Source organism: Lynx canadensis, chromosome C1, assembly GCF_007474595.2.
Source record: "Lynx canadensis isolate LIC74 chromosome C1, mLynCan4.pri.v2, whole genome shotgun sequence".
NCBI classification, from domain to species: Eukaryota; Metazoa; Chordata; class Mammalia; order Carnivora; family Felidae; genus Lynx; species Lynx canadensis.
This window is the reverse complement of record NC_044310.1, coordinates 62,231,770-62,250,104: the sequence shown is the minus strand read 5'-3', so window position 1 is coordinate 62,250,104 and position 18,335 is coordinate 62,231,770. Positions and strand designations below refer to the sequence as shown.

Here is an 18,335-nt window from a genome sequence, read left to right as displayed (position 1 = left end):
CTCACTAACCTCGAGATCATGACCTGAGCTGAAGTCAGACCCTCAACTGACTGAGCCACCTAGGCACCCCATGGAGCCAATTATTCCTTTTATTCCCCACCAGGATAAACCAGTATGTAGGCAGTTTTCTCCGCTGAGACATGGTAGCAGTTTTAACACTGGCCTTTGTGAGACCACAATGTACCAAGTATTATGCCAAATGTTTATAACTAGTATAAAAATTCCACATCCCCATATTTGCCAACTCAAGATGAAAACAGATAACTCCCTAAATGTTAACTGGTTCTACTCCCCTGATGGTAAACATAAAAACCACATGAGAAAAATGGAAACTTAAAAAGAAGTAACATAAACCTGTCATAAATTGTAAACAAAAAATTATTTGTGGGACAGCATGGGTGACAAATGGTCCACTGTGTAAATTTTAGAATGAGGCAGGCAAAAGTCAGAAAGCTGGTTGAGTTTCCCTTCCTCCTCCTGCTTCAGCTTCATCTCCTTGGGTATCTGATGTCCACAATGTCAAGTTGTCTCTCAGTAATTACATTATTAGCTTTCCATCTTTTTATGACTCGTCACTTAATGTATCAAGTTCAGCAATGGCTTAATCAAAAGCTGTATTTACAAGAGAGCAGGATTTCTCTGGGGAGTTCAGAATCTCCAAATAGAAGACAGAGAAGTTAAGGGCCTGACCCAATCTGATAGGATGCTCTGGTTGCATTTCCTTTTTGCTGATTTCAAAAGCTTCTTGGTATGCTTGTTGTGACTGATCCACAATCCCTTTCTATCACCAGCAGCAACCCCAGGCAAGTAATGCTAGGAGTCTCCTTCCATTAAAAAAAAAAAAAAATTAATGTTTATTTATTTTTGAAAGAGCATGAGCAGGGGAGGGGCAGAGAGAGGGAGACATAGAATCTGAAGCAGGCTCCAGGTTCTGAGCTATCAGCACAGAGCCCGATGCAGGGCTCGAACCCAGGAACCATGAAATCATGACCTGAGCTGAAGTCTGACGGACACTTAATTGACTGAGCCACCAGGCGCCCCTCCTTTCATTTTCAAATAGAAGTCTTTGCTTTCTACTTGTGAAGCACTGGGGATCAAACATTTTTCCAAAAGAGACAGTAGATCATTGCAGATATCTCTTAGCTGGGTCTCCGTTTTCTCTCTGTATTCTCCATCCATCTGTTGTTGTTTCTCAGCATTTTACGTCTTTTGCTCGATACTTGAGACGATCCTCTGTGAAGACCTATGGGCTCCTGCAACATTTTTATAAGCAACTGAGATCAGACTCCTCTCCTCAATGGATAATTCAGCTCCTTGCTCAGTTACAGATCTCATGAAGGCTGTCATGTAATCATATTGTTTAGCTTGCTTGGTCAGTTTGGTCCCCTGCCCCAGCTCATTTTTATCCATGACCACATGTTTTGTGTTCAGAGTGGGTGGCAGTGGATGGATGAGGGCTCAGCGCTCTCTGGGCAGTACTGTAAGTAAGGCTGAGGCTCTCAGGAGTTTATCTTTAAAAAAAATAGATTTTATTTTTTAGAGCAGTTTTAGGTTCACTGCAAAATTAAGCAGAACGTACAAAGTTTTCATGTGCTCCCATCCCCACACATTCACAGCTTCCCCAACACTCAATGTACCACACCAGAGTGGTGTGTTTGCTATAACTGGTGAATCTACATGGACACATCATTGTCACCCAAAGTCCATAGTTCTCACTAGAGCTCAGTCTTGAGTTGTACATTTTCAGGTTTTAACAAATGTACAATGACATGTATCCACCACTGTAGTATATTTCAGAACTGTTTCACTGTCCTAAAAATCCCCTGTGCTCTGCCTATTATACCCTCTGCCCCTCATCCTTTGGCAAACACTGATCTTGGAGTCTCCATATTTTTGCCTTTTCTAGGATATCATATAATTGGAATCATACAGTATGTATCAGAATGGCTTTATGCACTTAGTAGTATACATTTAAGATTCTTCCATGCCTTTTCATGGCTTAATAGCTCATTTCTTTCTAGTGTTGAATAATATTCCATTGTATGGATATGCCAGTTCATTTATCCATTCACCTACTGAAGGCCATTTTGGTTACTTTCAAATTTTGACAATTACGAATAAAACTTCTATAAATAGCTGTATGCAGGCTTTTGTGTGTATATAAGTTTTCAACCTATTTGGGTAAATACCAAGAAGCACATTGCTGGGATGTATGGTAAGAGAGCATATTTAATTTTGTAAGAAACTACCAAGCTGTCTTGCAAAGTGGCTGTTCCATTTTGCATTCCTACCAGCAATGAATGCAAATTCCTGTTGCTCCACATCCTCACCAGCATTTGGTGTTGTCAGTGTTTGGGATTTTGGCCATTTTAATAGGTGTGTAGTGGTACCTCATTGCCTCGATGATGCATGATGTGGCGTATCTTTTTTAAAGTTTATTTATTTATTTTGAGACAGAGAGAGAATGAGCTGGGGAGGGGCAGAGAGAGAGGGAGAGAGAATTCCAAGCAGGCTCTGTGCTGTCAGCATGGAGCCTGATGCAGGGCTTGAACCCACAAACCATGAGATCATAATCTAAGCCAAGTTGGCCAACTGAGCCACCAAGGCGACCAGAGTATCTTTTCATATGCTTATTTGGTATCTATTTTTGTTCTTTGGTATGGGTTCTGTTAAGCTCTTTGGCCCATTTTAGAATAGTTTTTCTTTTCTTATTGTTGAGTTTTAAGTTTTTTGTATATTTTCATATCAGTTAATTATCAGACATATCATTTACAAGTGTTTTTTCCCATATTATGGTTTGTCTTTTCATGTTCCTAACAGTGTCTCTCATAGAGAAGTTTTTAATTTTAATGAAGTCTAGCTGATTAATTATTTCTCTCCCTGCCTTTGGGGCTGTATCTAAAAAGTCATCAGCACACCCAAGGTCATCTAGATTTTCTTCTATATTATCTTCTAGGAGTTTTATATTTTTGCATTTTGCATGTAGATCTATCTTCCATTTTTAGTTAATTTTTGTGACAGGTGTAAAGTCTGTGTCTAAGTTCATTTTTTTGCATGCGGTTGTCCAGTGGTTCAGCACCATTTGTTAAAAGGCAGTTTTGGGGTGCTTCAGTGGCTCAGTCGGTTGAGTGTCCAACTTCAGCTCAGGTCATGATCTCATGGTTTGTGGGTTCAAGCCCCACATTGGGCTCTGTGCTGACAGCTCAGAGCCTGGGGCCTGCTTTCGATTCTGTGTCTCCTTCTCTCTCTGCCCCTCCACTCACACTGTGTGTCTCTCTCAAAAATAAATAAACATTAAAAAAATTAAAAATAAAAATAAAAAGACAGTTTTTGCTGCATTTTGTTGCCTTAGGTCCTTTGTCAAAGATCAGTTGACAGTATTTGTGATGGTCTATTTCTTAGCTCTCTATTCTGTCCCACTGGTTTGTCTATGTTTCATCATTATCATACTGTGCTGATTACTATAGCTTTGAGTAAGTTTTGAAATATGACAGTGTCAGTCCTCTGACTTTGTTTTTCTCCTTCAATATTATGTTGGTTATTTGGTGTCATAAATCAGATATCCATAAAATAATTTGCTGGGATTTTTATTGGAATTGCATTTAATCTATCGAGTTAGAAGGAATTCACATTGTGACAATATTGAGTCTTCCTATCCATGAATATGGAATATCTATCCAAATTTTAGTTCTTTGATTTCTTTCATCACAGCTTTGTAGTCTTCCTTATATATATCTTGAATGCATTTTGTTAGATTTATACCTAAGTATTTCATTTTGGGGACTGCTAATGGTATTGTGTTTTTAATTTTAAATTCCAGTTGCTCATTGCTCAGATATAGGAGAGTGAATGATTTTGGTATGTTAACTCTGTATCTTGCCACCTTGTTATAATCACTTATTAGTTCCGGGAGGTTTTTTGTTGATTCTTTGGGATTTTCCATGTCATCTGTGAACAAACACAGTTTTATTTCTTTCTTCTTAATCTGTATACCTTTTTTTCCCCCTTTCCTTCTCTCATTACATTAGTTTGGACTTCCAGTATTTCTAGTACTGTTAAAAAGCAGTGGTGAGAGGGGACATCCTTGCCTTGTTCTTGGTCTTAGTGGGAAAGCTTCTAATTTTTCACTATTACGCATGATGTTAGAAGCAGGATTTTTTATTTTATTTTATTTTGTTTGTTTGTTGTAGATTTTATTTATCAAGTTGAGGAAGTTCCCTCTATTCCTAGTTTGAATGGGATTTTATTAAATCCTTTTTTTTTTTTTTTTTTTGCATCTACAGGCATGTGAGATATGAGCATGTGATTTTTTTTTTCTTTAGCCTGTTAAGGTAATGGATTACATGAATTTTTGAATGCTGAACCAACCTTACCTGCCTGGAATAACTCCCACTTGGTCATGGTACAATAATTCTTTTTATACATTATTAGAGGATTTTGCATCTTTCTGCATGGGAGATATTAGTCTGTAGTTTTAATTTTCTTATAATATTTTTTTTTTCTGATTTGGGTATTGGGGTAATGGCATCATAGGGCTTTTTCACATTGTTTTAGTTGAAAAGTGTTGTTTTCTTCCTGTGCCTGGAAGTATTCCACTTCAGCTTCTGCAGAAAGAGGATACATGGTGGAGATGGGGTTAACTTGGGCTTTGGAGTAGCAAAAGGGAAGAAGGCAGTAGATGATAGTGGCCAAGAATGCAGGCTGAAGATTCAAATGAGACCTGATACAAGTCTTGGCTGTACAATTTACCAGCTAGCTGACCATGAGTAAATTATTGAAACACTCTAAGCCTCAGACTCCTCATTTGTGAAATGAACATAGTAATATACCTGTCTCATAAAGTTGTCAAGAGGATTATTGAGATAAAATGGGTAAAACACATAGAATTAATACCCAGCCTTCAGTAAGCATTTGATAAATGTTAGATATTAATTTTAAAAAAATGCAAGGGACAATGGTAAACTTCTTTAGATGGATAAACATTGAGATAATGACCAGAATAGCAAGGGTTTAAACCAGGATGTGCCATGAAAAGACTTAAGCAAAAGGAATATATGAAGTCCTTTAGTAACTGATAAGATTTTACAAGGGTATAGGAAATAAGTTAGAAATTAATTTTCACTTGTCTCCTACTTAGATGGAGCTGCACCTCTAGATCTCAGCCTTCAAGAAGCCTATCTTGACTCTCCATCTTATACCACAACAATTGGGTATTTCTCTTAAGTGCTCCTATAATAATCTGTATTTCCCATATCCTTGCATTTACCATATTATATTGAAACTTATCAAAATACACTACTAGGCTCTTGACTCCTCAAGGCTGGGATTCATGAATGTCTTATTTACAGTGCCAGTGTCTGGAACTCAGTAAATCCCCTTCAACTAAATGAGTCAGTAAATGAAAATATAGCATAGAAGTAGCAGGTGGAAGACTTTGAATAGATACTACAACTTATGGCACATATTTATATAAGGTATATCAGGTTTGAACAACATAGATAGAGCTAGAGGTTACTCTGCTAATATTCTCAAAATCCATAGTGTTTAGGGTTGGGGCTAGAATGGTGGGATGGAGGCAGCAGTAGATATTTTGTTTACACTCTAGTAAAATTTTGAAAATAGTCCCTAAATTTGAGGAGATAGAGTCATGGCTTCTCTTGGGCAAACCTATTTGTAATTAAATGGAACTTTCTTTGTCATCGTTTTACTTCATTATGGAAGTAGTTTGTTATGTTCGCTCTTTTAAAACAAAGAGTGAATATGTGACAATTTTTCAAAAGATATACAATGCCTAGTTCTGTATGGATTAGTGATTTCCAGCCTTGCTATTACAAAGACAAATGTATAGCTAGTGCGGGAGAGTTGTAACTTTGAAAAATTGTTTAGAACCACCACATTCTGTTTTTCTCTTGCCTGTTCATGGTCTTATTTTATGTTTGAGTGAGTTAAACTATCTGATTATGTTTTAGACACTCATGAGTGAAATATGTGCCAAGCTGTGGACTGTTCTGACTTGTGAACATAATTTCTTCCTTCCTGAATCTCTCTGCCTTCTAGGTCTTTTCTTTTTTTCTCTACTTGTTCCAACAATATTTCCTTCTCTTTATAAAATGCTGCATCCTACTATCTCTTCCACCTAAATTTAACTCAGGTTAGTTTTATACAAAGAAATAAAATGATTACTCATTTAAAAAATCCATTTTTTTCTCTTTTCCCTGTGTTAATGCCTAATCCATTTCCATCACATTTAGCTAAGGTGTTAGGAGGTTGTTTACTTAGCCTGTGTCATTCCTTTTTAACTATAAACCTCAAGTGGGTAGTTATTTTTTAGTCTATTTAGTCTATGAATGGCCCAACCTTTTTTTTCTTTTTTTAATTTGTTATTGATCAGCATTTCTTTATGTGATATATAATTAATACCACTTCAATTCTATTCTACATTTATTCTCTAAATAAATGTTTAAATTATAACCACAGCTTCCAATTCAGTACTGAGAAAGCCAGAGTTTTGCATATGTGTGTGAGGAGATAATACCCATATACAAGGCAATGATATACAGTATATCTGTTGCTCATTTAAAACTTTGGCATTGCCTACGTTACCTACATGTCCTGTGTATCTGTATAAGATCACATTAGGCATGTGTGTAATATTTACCATCGATACTGCCAAAGTTCTGAATTGAATTCTTTCCAGAAATGTTAAGGTTTCAGTTTATTGTTTCAAGTTAATGAGTATGCCTTTAACTGAAGGCAAAGACAAGGGTTGAAAACAGATTATATGGCTTTAAACCACACAACAATTTCCCTTGTGAAATTTTTTGCTGTTTGAGTTTAGTTTGTATAAAATAATCAAAACACTCTGTAGGAATTATAAGCTTCTAAAGTGTTTTATCCCCACAGAGCATTTTAGATCATGTGTGGCAGTCCGGAACTTAGAACGTGGTTGACTTAATTTATTGTAAGCATTAGAAATCAAAATTAGCATTAAAAATCAACCCCTTGTGACTTTCCCCCTCTGAGTTGAGCTTACATAAAACAACCGAATATACTATAGGATTCATCAGCTTTTGGTGAACTTTTAATTTGGTTGTATAATGCTATAAAATGGTTATAATAGATTTGGAATCAAGCTTGAATCACTTCTACTTAGCTCTGAAAGTCATTAAAACATAGAGACCCATAGACTTTTATTGATAAACATTTTGATTACAACTTTATTTTAGAGGACAATTCTTAATTTCCATGTTTGTGTACTTGTTGGCTTCCAAGATTTCTCAGCCATCTTTTATTCAGTTATTCAGGAGTGAACATAGATTTTAAAGTTGTTTTTTGTTTTGTTTTGTTTTTTAGTTGTATGTTGAGAAATGGATGTTTCTGTTTTTTCAATATAAACTTAATATATAAGAAACTTGTGTACTATGTGAACATTTACATATGCTTTGTATATATATAGAATAGTTTATTTATTTAAAACTAAAGTTTGCATAGGACAGTGGAAGCTGAAAAGGCCTGTTTTCTAATAACTTCAGTTTGCTCAAGAGAGCATTGCTTCAAAAGCAAAACAAAACCAGTAAACAACTGACTTTGTTTCATAGTGTCTTAAAATATAACAAATTCTCCATACTTAATGGATTATATTGTTAGTTAATGAATCATATAATATCAGTGGCATATAATTTTTTTCCAAATAAAATGTGTACACATATAAATGTTTTTATACATTACCTTTTTTCTCAGAAAAATAAAGAAAAAGAACCAACTTTTCTAAAATAAATACCAAAAAAGTAGATGGGGGGAGAGATTGTAACTATGAAGTCAATGATATCTAATGTGGATAAAAGTGTCTTTACTTAATACTGATCACTTTTGAGAAACAATTGTATATTTTAAGGTGACAACTCTGTAATTATTTTTGGAATACTATGTTTGCTTTATGAAATCCACAACCATTTCTATTTTCCTCTTTGTACGGCAATTTGGCGAACTGTAATTTACTGTAATTTGTGTGGACAAGGATTGTATATTATATTTTGCTATTAATATTCCCAAATACAAATTTATATCAACAAATCCAGAGGTGGCATATGACCAAATTCAATGACTTATGCTTAAGAAAACAATAGTTAATTACAGTTTTAAAAGGTAGTATATTTTCCAGCCATTCAAAAATACAAAACAGCCTTCCAGCAGTAATCTGGGGTTTGTACCAAATGAAAGCCTCTTGCTGAAATGTCTGTGGGACCTCTTTGAAGCTTGGTGCTCGTTAGGATGTTCATGCAGAACAATTTACTGTTCAGAGGTCTGGTTAGGACAGTACAAAACCAAAGCAGTCACAAGTAGCCTAGTCCTTTGCATCTCCCAATATTCTGCTAGTAGATTGCTAATAGATTGGAGGGTAAATGTTCATTATGGCAGATACATATATTTTAACTTGTGAACCTGAGTATTATATGGAAGTATATGACTATATGGAAGTTAAGTGGGAACACTAGACACCTGTTTTTGATGTTTGTTCAAAGGATGCAGAAAGATCCTCTCAGTTCCCAAATTAACTCTTGTATCAGTTACCTGTATCACCTGATATTATTATAAAAATTCACCTATGAGTTAAGACATTACATCCAGGAATAAAACTCCCTTAAAGAGTTTTTGATACACATGTCAATAATTTAGTATTCCCCCCCAGTACTTTATAATTTACAAAGCTCTTCATTTTCCTATTAGCAATGAGGAAGTGAGGCTCAGAGAAATTACGTAACCTGCTCAGGGTCATATAACTAATGGTATATGGAAGCCTCTGATTCCAAACCTAATCCTTTTATCATTACATTACAACAAGAATAGAAAAGACTACTGGCTCACTAATTAGTACATAGGATAGTTTAGCAGGTTTGTGGGTCAGCGTTGGGAGAGGGCTGGAAAGATGCTTTAGATCCAAGTGAAGAGGGAGGCAGTGAAGCACACTGAGCTTCTCTACCAATCAGGTGTTTCCTACAGTTACAATATTTTCATCATCATCATTAACAAGCACTCTTTTAGGGCTGGAAGATCCGGAAATCAGATTCCCTGTGTTAGACTCTGTTTCTTACCAGCTATGTGCCTGTGGGCAATTTCCTCATCTGTTAAATAGTCATAATAATAGTAGCTACCTCATATGTTGTTGTTAAGAATTACATAAATAAATACATATAAAGATCTTAGAACAGAATAAGCTTTCAATGAATTTAGCTGTTATTAAAATTCATAGAAAATTATAATCAAGGCATGCCACAAAAAGTATGGATATAATTGAAATGAGTACCCCCAAATTTTGAAATTTTAATTTATAGTAATTGTTAGTATTTTTCTTTTCTTTCTTTTTTCAACGTTTATTTATTTTTGGGACAGAGAGAGACAGAGCATGAATGGGGGAGGGGCAGAGAGAGAGGGAGACACAGAATCGGAAACAGGCTCCAGGCTCTGAGCCATCAGCCCAGAGCCTGATGCGGGGCTCGAACTCACGGACCGCGAGATCGTGACCTGGCTGAAGTCGGACGCTTAACCGACTGCGCCACCCAGGCGCCCCAGTATTTTTCTTAATAAGGACATTTTTTATTTTATAGTTAATAGCACTTTGATGAGACTTTTTTTTTCTGGACTGGGACACATGATATAGTTCAGTAATTTTTGTTCCATAAAGATGTTTCCTAACAAAGTGTCAGTTGCTTCTTTCATCTTCTTTCTCATCCTTGAGGACATAAGAATCAAGTCTTTCACCTAAAACATACAGTAGCCCAAGAGAAATATTTATGTAATAAGCAGCTGGAAAAATCAGGTACTACGACATGTAAGAAATAAAGCATGGGAAGCCTGGGGTGAAATTGAGAGGACAGAGTTAGGAAAGGGGAATTTGGCCTAAACAGAAGGTTCTGGAAATTCAGAGAAGAAAAGCTACCATATTCTTTTATTTGTTCAAGTCAATTGGTTTCTTTCTCATCAATATTATATGAAGATGATAGAAGCTTTTTAGGATCAGCTAAAGGAAAATAATGCAGTTGCTTGGTGCTTGCTTATCTGAATTTTTATTCTGTTTCCCTTCAGAGTTGACTCTGTTTCTTGAATACTTTATGCTCTCTTTTGCTTTTTGAAGGGTGGAACTTTGCATATACTGTACCCATCTTACAAAAATCTCCCCAACAAACTCATCCTCTGTTAGGTTAACTTCTCCTCTTCTCCAAAGTCTCTGTTTAAATGTCATATCCTTGAGATACTTTACCTTACCCCTGGATCAGTCAGGCTCCACTAGATGCTCTCAGAGCACCTTTAGAGCTTCCACATTGTCAAATTTTATTGTACTTCTCTAATGTTTGTCTTCACTAGATTGTAAGTTCCATGACAGCACAGCTCTTATCTCTGGGTTCTGGAAAATGTATTGTATCTTGATTTGGATGGTGGTTTACCTACATAAAAATAAAAAAAAAAAAACACACAAAACCCTAAGATTAGTGCACTTTATTCTGTGCAGATTATGCCTCAATAAATGAGAACAAAAAAATTAGCCACTTATCTGGAATTTAATCGCACAATACCAAACCTTGAGGATAAGTTGAACATTTTGAATTATTAGAAAAGTTCTTCACTTAATTTAAACATGTATTCCTATAATTTTCATCTGTTGGCCATATATCTATTCTCTGAGCCAACTTTAAATAATTCTATTTCTCTTTTTACAGGATGCTTTTTAAAATATTTGATGAAAGCTTACATGTTCCAGGATAATCTCAACCATTCCTCTCATGACAGTTTTAATTTTTTAATCATCTCGGTCTTTCCCCAGCAGATGTTCTCTAGTTGTTTTTTTTTTTTAATTTTTTTAATGTATATTTATTTTTGAGAGAGACAGAGACAAGAATGCGAGTGGGTTAGGGGCAGAGAGGGAGAGAGGGAGACACAGAATCCGAAGCAGGCTCCAGGCTCCGAGCTGTCAGCACAGAGCCCAATGTGGGGCTCGAACTCGCGAGCTGTGAGATCATGACCTGAGCTGAAGTCGGACGCTCAACCGACTGAGCTGCCCAGGCACCCCAAGACGTTCTCTAGTTTATTCATGTCTTTCAAAATATGGTACCTGGAACTGAACACAGCATTCCTAGTATTATCTGACCAATGCAGAGTACAATTTGCCATCACTTCCCTTGAAATGTATATTTTGCTACTATTAAACAGACTAAAACATTTGTATTTCTGTTTAGTATTATCTTTTCTCATATTAAGACTCTTTTTCAACTCCATAAAAATTGCCATTGAACTAGATCCCGTCCATCCGTATTTGCATAAGTCATCTTTTAAAACTAATTCAGTCCATTAAATTCTGCTGGCTTTAGGCAATAATGAGTTCCAACTTGTTCCACCCAAAATTACATTCTCTATTTCAGAGGTTTACTATAAAGATTAAATATGATAATGCCTATAAAATATTTTTATAAAATGCATAGTATATGCAAATTTAAAAAAATATTGAGATGATTTTGAAACCTAAGACTTTCATTATTCTGTGTTGTTTAAGAATCTTAAATATAAAAAACACAGGGACAGAGTCCTGTAGCATAACTTCCTTTTGAGTTAATATCCATCAAAACTTTTCGTCTTACTTATTTAATCATTATTAAATAGGAAAATAGCCAAATGCCATATTAAAAATCAAGAAATATTAAGGAACGTATATAAATAAGATAGAGGTTGAATAGTTTGTATATTTTGCATCAACTCCTAACATATAGCTAAGTCCTTAAGCAGTAATCCTATACAGTCTTACTTACAGCTTTATAATACATTTTCATATTTGGTAGATCTTGGCTATGATTGGCCCTATAAATTTCCATACACTATTGAATATGCTATTCTAGTCCTGCATTTGTATAGACACCGACAGTCTGTTTAGGTTTTGACTAGAATTGCTTCAAGTCTATAGATCGTTTGGGAGAGAACTGACACCTTTAAAATAATGATTTTTCTAGTCCATGACCACAGTATGTCTTTCCATTTATTTAGAGTCTTTTTATTGTCTTTCAGTAAATTTTATAATTTTTCTATAAAGATCTTGCACATCTTCCTATGTACATCATATTTTTGTACTGCACTGCTTTTTTAATAAATACCATTTTCTTTGTTGCCAGTATAAAACCTAACTGATTTCTGTTTATAGATTTTTTAATCTACTAATCTTATAAATGATAATTCCAACAATTTTTTAGGTTTTTAAAAATTATCTTACAACATCATGCCAATCCCTCTTTTTTTTTTTTTAATTTTTTTTTTTCAACGTTTATTTATTTTTGGGACAGAGAGAGACAGAGCATGAATGGGGGAGGGGCAGAGAGAGAGAGGGAGACACAGAATCGGAAACAGGCTCCAGGCTCTGAGCCATCAGCCCAGAGCCCGACGTGGGGCTCGAACTCACGGACGGTGAGATCGTGACCTGGCTGAAGTTGGGCGCTTAACCAACTGCGCCACCCAGGCGCCCCCATGCCAATCCCTTTAACGTAGACTTTTCTTTGTCCTTCTAGTCTAATCCCTCCCCCTGCCTCCACCCCTTCCCCAGGCTACCACTCTCCTGAGTCTTGTTTTTAATAATTTATTTAATGTTTTAAAATATAAAATATTATCATATATATGTATTCCTTTAAAAGAATAGTATAATTTTAATTTCTTTTAACTTTGTAAGAGATATTATATTGTATATAATATTCTGGAATTTATGACCATATTACATTATTTCATTCTTATTGCTGCATAAAGAAAACATAGAATACCTTCTTGATCTTGGTGTAGGCAATGATTTTTAGCAAGACTATATAAAATTAGTATCTTTTTTCATCAAAGAAACTTTTAATATAGTAAAAATAACATATTACAGAAAGCAAGGACCTGAACAGATATTTGTATGCCAATGTTCATGGCAGCATTATTCAAAATAGCTAGAATGTGGAAAAAAACCCAAATAGCTATCAATGGGTGAATGGATAAATAAAATGTGGTCTATACATATGATAGAATATTACTGTACAATATGGATGAGTCTTGAAAACATGGTAAGTGACATAAGCCAAATACAAAAGGAAAAATATTATATGATTCACTCATATGAGGTGAACTTATAAACAAACTCATAATGAAAGAAAGGAGAATAGTGGTTAGGAGAGGCAGAGGGGTGGAGGGAATGGGGAGTTATTGTTTAATGAGTACAGAATTTCAGTCTGAGATAATGAAAAAGTTCTGGAGATGACTGGTGGTGATGCTGGCACAACAGAGTGAATGTGTGGAATGCTACTGAATTGCACACTTAAAAATGGTTGTAATGGGGGTGCCTGGGTGGCTCAGACAGTTAAATGTCTGACTCTTGATCTTGGGTCAGGTCATGATCTCACAGTTTGTGAGTTCGAGCCCTGTGTCTGGCTCTGCACTGACAGCATGGAACCTGCTTGGGATTCTGTCTTTCTTTCTCTGCCCTTCCACCGCTCACTCTCTGTCTCTATGTTTCTCTCAAAATAAATACATAAACCTTTTTTTTTAAAAAATGGTTTTATGTATATTTTATTACAATAAAGAAAATAACACGTTACAAACTAGGAGATAATATTTATAGCAACTATACCTCAAGAATAGAAAAGAACTAAGGGTGCCTGCATGGCTCAGTCAGTTAAGTGTTCCATTCTTGATCTTAGCTCGGGTCATTATCTCAGCTCAGGTCATGATCTCATGTTTCATGAGATTAAGCCCCAAGTCAGGCTCTGTGTTGACAGCATGAAAACTGCTTGGGATTCTCTCCTCTTACCCCGCCTCTGCCCCCCCTTCTCTCTCTCTGTCTCTCTCTGTCAAAATAAATAAATAAACTAAAAAATATTTTTAAAGAATATAAAAGAACTATAAGGAAAGAAACTACTCAATAGAAAAATGAGCAAAAACCATGGACAGGAAAAACTGTGGCTGATAAACACATGTTTATCATGTTATCATGGCTGATAAACAGATGTTAAAACCCCAGCTGTGAAGGGAAAATGGAATTCAAAGCCACAGTGAGATGCCATTTCCCAATCACATTTCACATTCACTTGAATGTCCAGTAACCTAAATGTTGGAGAGGATGTGGAATATCTTTTTTACTTACTGCTGGAATATAAATCAGAATAACAACTTCATTTGTTCACAAACCCAACATTTCAACAATTCTATTCTTAAATATTTACCGAAAAGAAACTCAAGCTTTCACTGTAGAGATGTTTATAGTAAAGTCTGTAGCTACATTAGAACAGTAAAAGCTTGGAAAATCCCAAATGTTTCCTAAAAGAGAGTAGGTAACATATTTTTGGTATATTCAAACAGTGTGTTATTTTATGGCAAAGTAAATGAATTATAGTGGCCCTAAAATACAGATGAACCTTTAAAACTTCTTAGGATACATACTTTGTTCATCAATTTTCAGTTCTTCTTATGTAATATATGTAATATATGTAATATATATTATGTATATATATATTATGTATATATATATACATATATATGTGTATATATAATATATGCATGCATTACATATATATGTATGTATTACATATATATGTAATGTATGTAATATATATCTCTTCTTATGTAATATATGTAATTAGCGACATCTCACACATTTTGGCTTCCTATACTTTTGTTACTGCTCAATTTGAAATATTTTCTTATGTTTATAATTCTTTTAATAATACATTATTTAGATGTATCTTAATTTCCAAACTTAGTTGTTTTTTCTGCTTCTTAAAAATTTTATTTTTAGCTTAGCTGCAAATAAAAGTCTGTAGTTGGGGGCGCCTGGGTGGCTTGGTGGGTTAAGCGTCCGACTTCAGCTCAGGTCACAATCTCGCGGTCCGCGGGTTCGAGCCCCGCGTCGGGCTCTGGGCTGATGGCTCGGAGCCTGGAGCCTGCTTCCGATTCTGTGTCTCCCTCTCTCTCTGCCCCTCCCCCGTTCATGTTGTGTCTCTCTCTGTCTCAAAAATAAATAAACGTTAAAAAAAATAAATAAAATCTGTAGTTTCATTCCTTTAAAATGAGTTGAGATAATTTCTGCAAATGTTTGAAAAGAATGTATATTTTACACTTCTTTTGTGCAGTATCCAATGTACACCCCTTAGGTCAATTACTATTTTCGTTGAAGTCTGTATCTTTACTAATTTTTTGTCTGCTTATTCTTTCAATAATTGAAAAAAATCATTTTGTTGTCTCCCACTATGATTGTGAAGTTCTTTCTTTTGTCCTGTTACTTTTTTCCCCATATTTATTTTGAGGCTATATTTAGTATATAAGAAGTGAGAATTGTTGCATAGCTTTCTGTATAATTTGGGAAAGTTTTTGACTTAAAGCCTGTTTAACTGATAGCAATACAGCTCTACTAGCTTTCTATTCATGAATGTCTCCATGGCATACTTTGAGCCACACTTTTACTGCTAATATTTCTGTACCTCCAATATTTTAGAGAGATCTTTTGTAAACACCTTTGCCTCTCTCATTTCTTTTATTCTCATTTCTTGCTGTCTTTTGGATTAAATTTTTAAAAATTCAATCCATGTTTCCTTTGGCTAGTTTAGAAGCTATACACAATATTTCTAGTCTTTTAGTGGTTACCATGGAAGTTATTACATGAATTCTTAACTTATCAGTGTTTAAAGTTAGTACTTTTATTATTCTCCTGGAGAGCTCAAGGACCTTAGGAAACTTTAATATCTCAGTCTTAGGGTGCCTGAGTGGCTCAGTTGGTTGAGCCTCTGACTTTGGTTCAGGTCATGATCTCACAGTTCATGAGCTCGAGCCCCGCGTCTGTGCAGACAACTCGGAGCCTGGAGCCTGTTTGGAATTCTGTGTCTCCCTCTATCTCTGCCCCTCTCCCACTTGTACTCTGTCTGCTTTCACAAAGATAAATAAACATTAAAAAACATTTAATGTTTTTTAACATTTAACTTTAATATTTCACTCTCAAATTATTTATTGTTGTAATTTATTACCATTGTGAATTTTCAGTTTTAAAAATGTCCACATGCTATTGTAGTTATTGTTTTATATAGTCAAAATTACCTTCTATTTACCTTCATATTGACTACTTTATTTTTCATTATTTTCTGTATATCTGTATATCTGATCTTTTGTCTTTTGTCTTTTTTATTTTTAAGTAGTCCCCATGCCCAACACAGGGCTTGAACTCACACCCCTGATATCAAGAGTCTCATGCTCTACTGATTAAGCCAGCCAGGCACCCCACATCTTTCGTTCTCTGTCTGAAGAGTGTCTTTTTAAATGACCATCTCCTTCACAAGGATTTTTTTTAAGGTTATTTATTTTTTTTAGAGAGAGAGAGAGCGCATGTGTATGCAAGCAGGGGAGGGGCAGAGAAAGAGAGACAGATTCCCAAGGACAGGCCTGACATGGGGCTTGATCTCACCAATGGTGAGATCATGACCTGAGCCAAAATCAAGAGTCCAATGCCTAACTGACTGAGCCACCCAGGTGCCCCTGAAGAGGTGTCTTTTAGAAAATTTGTCTTTTCTGTCTGGAATCTTCTAAGAAATCACGAATTTCATAATATGTGTGTATTTACTTTCTTATTTTTACTTTTATAAATGCATTACTTTGGGGGAATGCATTTTTTTTTAGTTTTTGTTTTTTCCTTTATTGGCAACTTTGGATGCATTTTTAGGTTTTGGTTCCCAAAGGATATTTTTCACGAATCTTGAAGCTGCACCTCTACCCAGCTTGCCAGCCTTTTTCTTGTGTGTTGTTTCCTTAATTCTATTCATGTGTACTCTGATTCTTTCCAATTCCTGCTTTACTGGATATTCCTTAAGATTAACTTGCTGAGTTGCCAAATAAACCCAAAACAATGAATTTAATGTGTAAGCAGAAACTAAATCCACTTTTGCTTATTCAAGAGGGTCCAACTTTAGCAACAACTCATTTCTAGAAACAGACATTATGGTCTTCAGCATCTCATCCACAGCACCAATGGAATTCTCAATTGTTGATAAATACTCCTGATAAATACTCCTGAATTTCTACTGAGTAGTCTTTGTTAATTTCCTCACCTGCCATTATGACCAGCTTGCTGGCCTTCTATTCCTGTCTCTGGAGAGTGCAGTTTTTAATCTGAAGAATTTGTTTTATATTATGGAAAATTCTTAGCTATTGCTATTTTTGATATTTCCTCTTATCTAATTTTTGCATTTTACTTGTACTAAAATGCTAAAAATGAGCATCCATAAATACACTACCTGCTTAAGAACCACAAACACTACCATGCTATAGAGTCAAACTTTGTTCTTCCCTGCTCTTGTCCCTTTCCTACTTATTTTTTAGTTTTGCATGACTTTTCAGGTATAAAGGTGATGTCATACTAAGTCTTCTTTGACTCACTAGTCCTAAAATCTAAAATTAGATTTCTAAAGTGAATCTATGTTGTTGAGGATAGAGTTCATTTATTTCACTGTTATATACTATTCCATTGTAGGAATATATCATTCCATTCTCCTGCTGGGTTGTTTTGTGGACTTTTTTTTTTTCCTGTTGTAATCAATCCTGCTATGAATATTTTTATGCAAATTTTCTGGCACATAAATGCAAGGGGTTCTCCAGGGTATGCATTTAGGAGTGAAATTGCCCATGTTGAACTTGAGAAAATTCCAAATCATTTTTCACAGTGATTGAGTCAATACACTATAGCTAGTAATGTGGAAAAGCTCCTGTTGTTTCCTATCTATGCCTATATGCTATTATCAGACTTCTCATATGTTTGTTTTTGTTTTTGCTTTTGTTTTGTTTTGCCAATCTAGTAGGTATAAAATGGCATTGTATTGTTGTTTTAATTTGGTTTCCAAGATTACTAATGTGATTAAACTTTTTATCACATACTAATTTGCCATTTATGTTTCCTCTCTTATGAGATGCATGTTTATGTATTTTGACCATTTATCTGTTGAGTTTTGTGTCTTTTATTGTTGAAAGATTCTATTTTAAATATATACTAATCCTTAATCCTTTGCTGATCATAGCTGTTAAGTATATCTTCTCCCTCGTATTGCTGCTTGTACTTTTTTCTTTATTTTTTAAGTGGAAGCGATGGAACTAGATAATTTATTTTCCTCACCAGTTATAGCATGACAACAACTTCCTAACGTGTTATAGTTAATTCTCAACTTTTTCTTAAAGAAAGGTTACTTTACCCCTTCACCCACCATCATTTTGAAGGTCAGTTTTGTTTCCTTTCCTCTCCAAATGAAATTTTCCACAGAGCTCAAGCAGATCTTTCTTCTGACATCCTTTTCAAGCCT

General features: G+C 35.1%; 2 pseudogenes; both read right to left on the bottom strand.

Annotated features, from left to right (window-relative positions):
* Positions 1-445: 445 nt before the first annotated feature.
* Positions 446-1,410, bottom strand: LOC115519735 (annotated as a pseudogene).
* Positions 1,411-16,661: 15,251 nt separating this feature from the next.
* On the bottom strand, positions 16,662-17,141 carry LOC115522002 (annotated as a pseudogene).
* Positions 17,142-18,335: the final 1,194 nt, after the last annotated feature.